Genomic DNA, 11,297 nt, shown 5'->3' with positions numbered 1-11,297 from the left:
TTCCTCTTTTCGGGTAGAGATAATCGGGGAACCCACCTCACAGAACTGTTGGGGGGTCCACTGAACGCTGTGCGACCCCGTCGCATAGTGCCTGGCACATAGTAAGCACGCAGTGCCTGTTGTCAAAAGTTCAAATCGCGCATACATTTTATTGGAAGATTATATTTCTGTTGCTTAGTGTTTCACGAGGATACTTACTTTCATAAACAATGATCTATTAGTAATCCAAGTCTATACTTACCTTCCTGTCTTTGAAGAATTCATTACTGCCCTCAAATCGACAGTCCTTCCTCGCATTGTTATCTGGTATCCATGTGATCAAAGGCCACTTCTGTTCCAGAGGGGGCCTTGCTTAAGCGTCTTCGTTGCCATTACAAAACGTTTTGAGGTCTTTTAGGATGAAAGAAAGGTGTTTTCTATGTTATTATTGACATATGGCATTTTGTGTCTGTTTTATACCTCGGTTTATGTGACAACAGTATGCCATTCCTGCCAAAGTCTTCAGTATTACACTATGAGACCTGCTTGCCAAAATATTGTCAGGCTTCTTTGGGACACTTGGATTTAGTGTATCCTGTTGGTAGAAAATACTATTATTAGTACTCCATTATTTAACCCTTTTTGTGTCTCTTCAAGTATGAGCAAGACATTTTCCTTAAATATGTAATTCAGAGAGCTAGTAATTCCAGCATCAGGGTTGCTTATTAGAAGAGCATAAAATACTTCTAAATGTGCTCAAGGATTCACCCATTATGGTCTGTAGGAAGAGATTAGGCTCAAGAAAACGTCGATTTCGATTCCCAAATCCTTGAGCACATACGTCCTGAAGGAACACGATAATGCAGGTTTTAGATTCTCTCGGCTACTTTGTTTGCAACACAACATAAAGACATTGAATGGTCTGGAATCTTTTTGAGAAACTCCATATTTCCTCTGAAAGGGGCATCTCCAAACGTACAAACAAAAAAATGCTTTCACTTGCTTTCAATTTCTCTGTATAAAACCATAGGATTTCAGAGCTAAGAGGAACCTTGAAAAGTAATAAACATTTACTTGAGCTTCTTTATTTAACAATGAAGGAAATTAAGAGTGAGGAGCATAGATCACTAGTGTTTAAATCTAAAATGTGTTCGTAAGTCTTCTGACCCACAGTATCAATACTGTCGTCTAAACACTATCCAGTTTATCAAGAGGAACTTATGTTTTATGACTCGAACATGTCACTTTTAAACTCCCAATACCAAGAAGTCTCAATTAACTGGAAACAGTTTCCACATTTAGGAAAAAGCGGAAAACAGTAGAAAGTGGGAGAATCAATTCAATACACTTATTTAAAATAATAAAATTATATAGAGTTACCTAGAGAGAGTATAGCTTTACCGTGGTAATTGTTCAAATTGATATACCCTAGGACTGACTTAAAGGTAAAGAATATTTGACTAAATTAAAATGTTTTGAAAGATTTTCAATAATTCTCCCAGTTTTTCTCTGGACTCAATGAACCAAAATATCATATCCGCTGAGAACTCTGGTTAATAGACATTTTTGATAAACAGCTTCTTTAATTTTGAAATTTCGCACCCTAATTTTTGATACACTCTTTAAAAGGATGTAAAAAATAAAATGTGTCACCAATGTTACCCACTAGAGCCAATCGATAATCTTAACTTACCTATCTTTCCTTATATTAAATGTACAAGCAAATAAACATAAAATGACACAAATGGACTTGATCAAAGTTAAAAACTTTTGTGCAGCAAAGGACATTATCAAAAAAGTGAAAAGACAACCTATAGAATGGGAGGAAATATTTAGTGTCCAGAATATGTAAAGAACTCTTACAAATCTACAACAAAAAGACAATGAAAAAATGAGCAAAGGGCTTCCACAGACATTTTTTTTTCTAAAGAAGATACAGAAAAAGCCAACAAGCACATGAAAAAAACATTAAATATCACTATTCATTAGAGAAATGCAAATCAAACCCCAATGAGATGCCATTTTACACCTACTAAAACAGCTACAATCAAAACAGTGGAAAACAGCAGGTATAGCAATTGGAACCTTCATACATCAGTGTTGGGAGTGTAAACTGATGCACCCTCTGTGGAGAACACTTTGTGCTTCTTCAAGGACTTAACCATAGAATCACCTTTTGACCCAGCAATCCACTCCAACACACACACTCCAAAGAACGGAAAAGAGGCGGGAAACAAAACTTGTACACGAATGCTCACAGCAGCATTATTTGCAATAGTCAAAAAGTAGAAACAGCACGAATATCAATAGTAAATGAATGAATAAACAAGATGTGATACACACATGCAATGGAATACTATTCCACTATATAAAAAAAACATGAAGTTCTCATACATCCTGCTGTGCGGGTGAATCTTGAAACCATGCTAAGTGGAATAAGTCAGACACAAAAGGGCAAATGTGTATGATTCCACTTATATGAAATATCTAGAATAGGCCAATTCATGGAGATAAAAAGCAAATTTGAGGCTACCAGAGGCTGAGAGAAGGGAGAAGCAGCAAATTATTTTTGAATGGTACAGAAGTTCCATTTGGTGAAATGAGAATGCTTCAGAACTCGATAGAGAGGATGGCTACGCAATACTATGAATGCAATGAATGCCACTAAGTTGCATACCTTAAAATGGTTTTTATGTTATGGAAATTTCACTTTAATAGACAAGAGATCATGAAATTGTCAAGTTATGTGCCAGCCTAAAAAAAATAAATTAAAAAGGGAGGTTCACAGAGATGCCATTCAATATTGTAAGACTTGCTGGAAAATTTTGGTTCTAAATATGTCTTAGAGATTTAGAAAATAGTAAGCATTTGTTCCCATATCTTTTTCTAAGGACAAAAGCCTTAGGCTAAATGAAGGCTAACCTACTTAAAGTAGTAGAGCTGCAGTAACTGAAAGTATAAACAACTGCAGAATTAAGAATATTGCTCTGACAGCTTGAGTGGCATTTTACTGCGTATCTACTTGCCAATGGAAATGTGGGAACACTTAAAAATAGACACGGCGACGGAATCATAACAAATGCCAGGCACATGTCTGTAATAAGACCGAGGTTGAGTTACAAAGATAAGTTCTTCTCATTGTTTACACTAGTATTTATTCCAGTCCTATTGAAATAGGGATTAATATTTTGCTTAATTTGACAAGAAATTTAGTAGTTATTAGCTAAATATTTGGAGATAGGATGTGTATTGGCTGAGCGCAGAATTTGAAGCACGTAACCAGCTCGGAGCCTGCAGGATTTAACTTTTCTGAGCCTCAGTTTTCTCAGCTGTAAAATAGAGATAGCAACTCTCTCCTCCGCACGCGTGTGTGTGTGGAGCATAATAAGAGATTATTTATGAAGAGCAGATTGCCTGGCACAGAGCAAACAGTTATTAAACATTTGCAGGAAGACCAAAAACCCTCTATATCGTAAAGCTATCTCAATGAGGTTTTGGCTTAATATTTGAACCATGTTTTAGACTTTTGGGAGGAGGAGTGGGAAGAGGGCTTACTAAAATTTTTTTTTTTTTAAGTCTAGAGCACCTGGTATTCCTAGGTGGTCTCCTATCCAAATACTAATCAAGCCTGAACCAAATTTACTAAATTTTTAAAACCGGGAGCCTTTCACGAAGAGTACCTTGGAGCTATGAAACTAAACATGAGTCTTTTCTATGTTTTAAGGAGTGGGCTGCTCCGTATAAAATTCTTTATGCAGTTAAAGATTATTATAAAGGGTTATCTCTGAATAAGCACATCCTTATTGCTGTTTCTCATGAATATGATTTTCTAATTAATCATCTAAGAAGATACACTACTGAAATTCGGAATTCAAAAGTTAGACTCTTAGCTTATACCATAGACAGATTAACTTGAAATGGATCCAAGACCTACAGCTAAGATCTAAAACTGTAAAACTCTTAGATGAAAACATATGAGGAAAGCTTTACAACATTAGATTTGGCAACAGGCAATGAGAGAAAAATAGATATATTGGATTTCATAGGAATTAGAAATTTTGTGTGTCAGAGGACACTTATCAACAGAGTGAGTAGGTAACCAATGGAACAGGAAAAAATATCTCCAAACCATATATCTGGTAAGGGATTAATATCTAGTTTATATAAAGAATTCCTACAACTCACAGCAGCAGTAATAAAATGAACAACTCGATCAAAAAATGGACAAATAGACATTTCTCCAAAAATAGACAAATGGCCAATAAGCACATGAAAATCTACTCAACATCTCTAACTGTTAGGAAAATATGAGATAGCCCTTCACACCTATTGGGATGGTACTAAAACCAAACGAACAACAACGAAAATAACAACTCAAAATAGCATGTGTTTAGAAGGAAGTAGAGAAATCAGAATCTTTGTGCCCTTGTGCACTGTCAATGAGAATGTAAAATGATGCCGCTTTGTGGATAACAACATGGCAGGTTCTCAAAGAATTAAAAATAGAATTATTATATAATCCAGCATCTCTGATTTTGAATAGATATACGAAAAAATTGAAAATCAGGACTCAAACAGATATTTGTACACCATCGTCCATAGCAGCATTATGCACAGTAGCCACAAGACAAAAATAATCCAAGTATCTATTGACAGGTAAATGGATAAACAAAATTTGGTGTATACATACAATGAACATTATCCGGCATTAAAAAGGAAATTCTGACACACGCTATGAGACGGATGAGCCTTTAAGACTTTGTGAAATAAATCAGTCACAAAAGGATACATTCCATGTGATTCCACTTATATGAAGTACCAAGGGTAGTGAATTGCATAGAGACAGAAAAGAGAATGGTGGTAGCCAGGAAGCAGGGGTGGGGTATGGGGAGTTATTGTTTGACGGATATGGAGTTTTTGTTTAGAAAGGTGAAAAAAGCTCTGGAGATGGATGGAGGTGATGGTTGCACAACAGTGTGGCTATACTTAATGCTACCGAACTGTAGACTTAGAAATTATTAGATTATACATTTCATGCAATACATATTTTATCATAACGTAAATTTGAAGGAGATAAAAACATAACTAATAAAAAATCCAAAATTATATTTGTAGACGTCTACTTTTTTCTCAGTAATTTATAGAATAAGTAGACTCCTGCTCCCAACAAAAATCTCAATGAGTCAACAACCTAAAGATAAGACCTACAACTATAAAACTCTTAGAAGAAAACATAGAGGAAAAGCTTCATGACATTAGATTTGACAGTAGGTGAGAAAATACAAAATACACAAATTAGACTTCATCAAATATGAATATGGAGACCTGAAAACAACAAGTAGTTTGACCTAGTTTATATTTAATCTTCCACCCAACAACAGCAGACTATAAATTATTTTCATGAATACATAACATTTCACCAAGGGAGATGATTTCCTAAACCACAAATATAAATTCTCATCAAATTTAAAATGACTGAAAGTATACAAAGTATATTCTCTGATTACAATGAAATTGAAATAAAAATCAAAACCAGAAAAATAGCTGGGAAATCTCCCATATGTTTATAATTAAAAAAAAAAAACAACCTCATTTCTCCATAGCCCAAAGTTAAATAGGAGATCACCAAGAAAATTAGAAAATATTTTGAATTATATAAAAAGAAAAATACAAATCAAAATTTTTCAGTGCAACAAAATAGATTCTTAAAGGAAAATCTGTATCGTCAAGTATTTGTATTAGAGCCGACATAGAATATGATAAGAATGATCTAAACTTCCACCTTAAGAATCTGGAGAAAAAGAAAAAATAAACCTAAAGCAGTCAGAAGAAAGAAAATAATAAATATAAGAGCAAAATTTAAAAAAGTGAAACATAAAACTGGCTTGTTGAGAAGATGAATACAGTTGATAAGCCTGTAGCTGGACTGATGAAGAGAAAAAGAAAGAATGCACAGATTATTAATATTAATACTACAGGACCTGCAGACATTCAGAGGATAATAAGAGAATATTAATATCTTTATGAAAAAAATGGTAACTAATATGAATAGGACAAATTCTTTGAAAAACACCAATAAGGCTCAAGAACAAAAGATAACCTGAGGAGCCCCATATAAATTTAATAATTAAAAACCTTCCCACACACACAAAAAATCAGACCCATTAGCTAATTTTTCCAAATGTTTTTGAAAGAAGTATTACTAATTAAGAACTCTTCCAGAAAACAGAACAGGAGAAAATACCTCCCCAAACTGGCTCTCACTATGAGGCCAGAATTCCCTTGATATATAAACCAACGTAAGGTAAATTATACCTTACGGAAGTTTATTTAAAAGAAAAAAAAAAGTAATGGAGTGATCACTAAGTTTGGTATCTTTGGTATGATTTATCAGAAAAACCTAAAATAACAGAAACTTTTCCTATATAAATGCTTCTTTCTGCCTCACTTAAAAGGAGTCTAAAAGTAGGCAACTCAGAGCTGGTATGGTGGCTTGATGGTAATCTGTGACCCAGGTGCCCTTCCTAATGCTCATCCAGCTTCAGCATGTGGCTTTTATGTGGCTTCATCGTCTAAAATGTCCACTCATGGTTAATGTCCACAATCTGGTCGGCAGGAAAGAAGAGGGGGGAATAAAAGCATTTTTCTCCCTTCTACAGATATTTCCCAAAAGTTCTTTACCACACTTCGCTTTTACTCTGTAGATTGTAGCCATCTAGCTGCAGGAGAGACTGGAAAACATATAGTTTTTTTTATTCCAGGTATCAGGGGACTCAGCGAAAAACAGAGTTTCTTTAAAAAGGAGTTATAGGCAACTAGAAATCTCAGCTACACATAAGCTCACTCCTTTGAAGGTGTAAATTCAGATTGCTGTTTGACAAAGTAAGTCTTTGTTTATAGTTTTGAGAGAGAGAGAGAGAGAGAGAGAGAGACACAGAGAGAGAGAGAGAGAGAGAGACAGAGAGAGAGAGAGACAGAGACAGAGACAGAGAGACAGAGAGAGGGTGTGTGTGTGTATGTGCACGTGCGCACGCGAACACCTCCCATAAGAAAGTTAAGATGATTTGGAAAGACAAAGCATGAGAGGCCAAAGGTGTTGCTTATCAATGGGACATTCCTATTAAAAGATAAGTCGGGGCCATAGGAGAGTAAAAGAGAATAAGTTGAATATTTTTCGTTATTAGTCGTCTGCCTGCTCCCTCACCTTCCAACACTACTTTCAAGCTGCGCTAAACTTCTTTCCCTTCCGTCCTTGTATTTTCTGTTTTTTCTCTTGGAACATATTTTCCTCGTCTTTTAAATTCTCTCCCATGGTATTTTGCACTAATATTCATCATACTTTATTTACGTTCTTGATTGCTCTACTACTGTATGTTCTATAAGTACAGAAGCCATACCTTGTTCAATGCTATCATCCTGATAGTCCTGAATTACAGCAGGTACACACACACAATGCCATGAATTAAAAACATGTGCTGTTCACAGCTTTTTGAGAGATCAGTCCCACTTCTAGTAAGTAGGTTATTGTAGTCATCACAATGTGCAAGCAAAAGAAATGTGTAAATCTGCTTGTCCAACCAAAAACTCAGTCTTAACTTGCATGGTAGAACTCTTTGAAGTACACGACCGGCAACTGTAATGAACTGAAAATGAGTCTTTGAGTTGGAGTTTGAAAGATGAACCGAGGGAGCTTAAGGGGGGAGGGGAGAGGTGGAATAGGATAAGGGGGCAGTCAAATATGTGGCGATGGGAGGAAATTTCACTTTGGCCGGTGAGCACTCAATGCAACGTACAGATGACATATTATAGAATTGTGCACTTGAAACCTACATCATTTTATTAACCAATGTCACCCCAATAAGTTTAATAAAGAACAAAAGTGACAAAAACTCAAGCTAGAAAAAATAGAAATGTAAAACACATAAATAAACAAACAAAGAAAAGGCATGAGGTTAAGTCCTGCCACTTGTGAGCTATTTAGGTTCTGTTCAGTCAGCCTCTGCCAGCTTTTCATCAAAATCCCGTCTCTTTTTCTTTCTAAGGCACATGATAGACCACATTTCTCAGCTTGTCTTGCAGGGTTTTCATGCGAAAGCCAACAAAATGCGAGTGCAAGATGGCCAATTTGGCCAGTGAAAACTTGGAGGCTCTGTCTTCTAATACCACATATCCTTCCTCATCCTTTTTCTCCCTTCCGGCTGACCCAGATGGGAGCAGTCATGGTGACACTGGGAACCACAGTTCGAAGATGACGGAGTCACTCATGACTTGATGTCTAAATGTCATCACGAAGCAGAGCCCTTTCTGATGGTGAATGACCACCACAGTATCACAGGAGTACATTTCTTGTTCTCTGATCCACTAAATATGTAGAGTTTGTTATAGCTGTTGGACTTACTCTAACTAACATAGAGAATAGTAATATGCACTACAGATGAGATGATGTATGTAAATCTTCAGCACAAAGCCTGGCACCTTCTATGCAAACAAAAGGACCAGTTGTTATAACAGAATTTATAGGAGAAATAAATAACAAATAAGCGTGCTTGATAAGCTAAAAAGCCTGACACAGTATTAGATATTTCAGAGCTCTGTCTCCTGGATAGTTCTAAGAACTCATAACATCTTGTTATTTCTATGAAGCCTTTTCTTTGGAAGTGAAATTAAGCTTTCCTTGACCACTTGCACATTTCAGTTGTAACCTTTCACTATATATATGCACACATAACCATCTTATACTGGATTAGCTTGCATCTTTATATGCTTTTAAATGCCACTTTATTGAATTCAGGTTGTTCAGGGTATTTAATTTACAGCATCAGTTTACAAAAGGCAAATATATAACTTAGTGGAATACATCCTACCAAGTTAGGTCAGTGGCTGATACAGGTATATTCTTATGAAAATGCTATTAATAATGGCAGAGATCCAGAACTGCAGATGAGGTCCAAAATGATTTAGTAAGTAATCTGAAAAATCACACATGGCGTGTATGTCTTAAAGAGCTCTTACTCCAAGGCCTTCAACATAACCACAAATCCACAAGCAAGAGAGGAAGAATAAAGTAATTGTAATTGCTGTTTCTTACAGGGAACAATAACAACAATAACAACAACAACAACAACTCTTTTAAACTTCTGGCATCCTTGGCTAACATTTCTTACCAGTCCCTGTTCTCCTTTCAAAGCATTCGTAATGCCCAGAATATGTCTATCCATTACGAGTGATGAGCATACTGAAGTTCACAGACAGCTTGAACATATTAGTCATCTGCATTTGAATGCCTCCTCTGACGATTGTACATCCATTATTACATTGCTGAAGTGCATCTGTCTAACTTCTAACAGTGAAAGGAATTATCAAATTTTAGCTGTCTTCTGTGGCTTTTAAGTACTGCACAAGTCAAGGTATGCTAAAAATAAAACTGACCATCCTAGAAGATATGGATGATAGTTTCTCAAACTGTTGCTCTCTATATTTCTTCTGACATTGTTCCTTTTTGTTTTTTGTTTTTTGTTTTAGGTAGGGGTAACATAGTGTTACTTTTTATTTAAAACTTTTTACAAGCCAGACTAGAGTCCGAATGGGTACATTGTATTGCATTAGTATTTAATATGTGCTAATTAGTGCAGGTTATAAAGAATTAATATAATGCTCTCATGGGAGTTAGGATTAGGTAAATCTCTTTGTATGTTAAAACTTGCAGAGTTGTGTGCTATGTTTTAAGACACATGAAGACATATCATTCATTCACGCATGCATTCCTTCATTCATTCATATATGCTACAAGTGTTTTCAGGGTCCAACCAAGTGCCAAACACCATGCTTGATGCTGGGGACTAAAATGAATCAGACATGATCACTGTCCCCAAGGAACTCAGTCTACTGGCAGAAACACAAAAAGAGTTCAGGATCATAAATTATATGAAAATGAATATGTTATATCACACTCGAACATTTAATTCAGACTTCACTTGCCCTTTGCCTGTATGTGTAAGCATTATTAAAAATGATTTTCAAGGTCGTTTTGCTATTCTCTTTAAAAATCTGATGAAAGATAAAATTCTTCTCAAATGGTCATAATTAAAAACAAATGCACAGATAATTAAGTATCTGATAAGAAATTACACAGATGTCATGGGAAAACACTAAGTTTTATCAAAACTGGTGTTTTTTTTTTTTTTTTAAAACATGTTGACAATTATCCTTCCTTCCTTCATTAATTCATTCACCAAGTGTATTTTAATTTGTATCTAAGTGCTTACTAACAAAACCGTAAGCCCCAAGATTCCTGTCTTTGCTCTCTGGCTCGTCCAGCGGCACACAACAGAAGCTCGATGTGCGTTTTATTGAATGAATATAGAAAGAACTCAGGGCAACTTGCCAGATTCTGAATGTGTCCTGCTGAATGAGGGTGGCTTCTGCCCACACAGAACTTAGACTCCAATCTAGAACCGGAGGTGATGTTATCTTCGGCATTTAAACAGTGTCTCAAGAAAACTGAACAGTTTCGTCAAGTGAAATGAATAGATGTAAAAGTGACATTGGCAGCAGATTGTGGTGCTAAAATAGACTATACCTTCAAAACTTTAGATACAATTTATTTTCCATTTTCATACATATATACATGTGTACACATATACATATATGAAAGAACTGCTGATTTTTATTAATTTTTTTTGTTGTTGTTGTTGCTCCTCTTAAGGTTTTGGGGAGATTCCCAGCCATGTCTCACGAAGTGGAGGGTGGCCATCCATCCCGATCCTTTGCGGGCTGGCCACCCATCCATATTCCAACCAACAGCCTCCTGGCTTCCCAGTCTGTTGCTTTTCAAAATGTCACTATCATTTTTATTTTTCTTATTAGAAACCCGTACATCGGTGCTTCTTTTTAACATTCAGTCACGCTTAAATAAAAATGACAAGCTTAACACCAAAGATTAGGAAAGTCAGCGATCCTTTGGATATGCTTAATTCCTTAACCATACCAAGACCCACGCATTCTTTAAGCCTGACTCAAACTAGGAGAGGATGGAGATAGGTTTAAAATATCTATGTTTATTTTGAGAAGAACAAATACTATACCCTATGATAATTTAATATGCCGTGGCAAAATATAAAAGACAGTCGAAGCCTATTGTAGTGAATTTCTGTATGTCTATTTCAGTATACAAAACTAGCGTTACAAAACAATGCTGATGCCCACAAAACTTGTTCTTGTACAGAGTTCTGCTGTAGTAAAAGTTATTGAGATAAAAGGTACCCTCTAATAGAAAAACGTGCGTGATTCCGAATAGCTGAATGGAATGCTATAAATGA

Source organism: Rousettus aegyptiacus, unplaced genomic scaffold (assembly GCF_014176215.1).
Source record: "Rousettus aegyptiacus isolate mRouAeg1 unplaced genomic scaffold, mRouAeg1.p scaffold_m13_p_10, whole genome shotgun sequence".
Classification (NCBI taxonomy): Eukaryota; Metazoa; Chordata; class Mammalia; order Chiroptera; family Pteropodidae; genus Rousettus; species Rousettus aegyptiacus.
The sequence above is the reverse complement of the archived record's forward strand: the minus strand, read 5'-3'. Positions refer to the sequence as shown.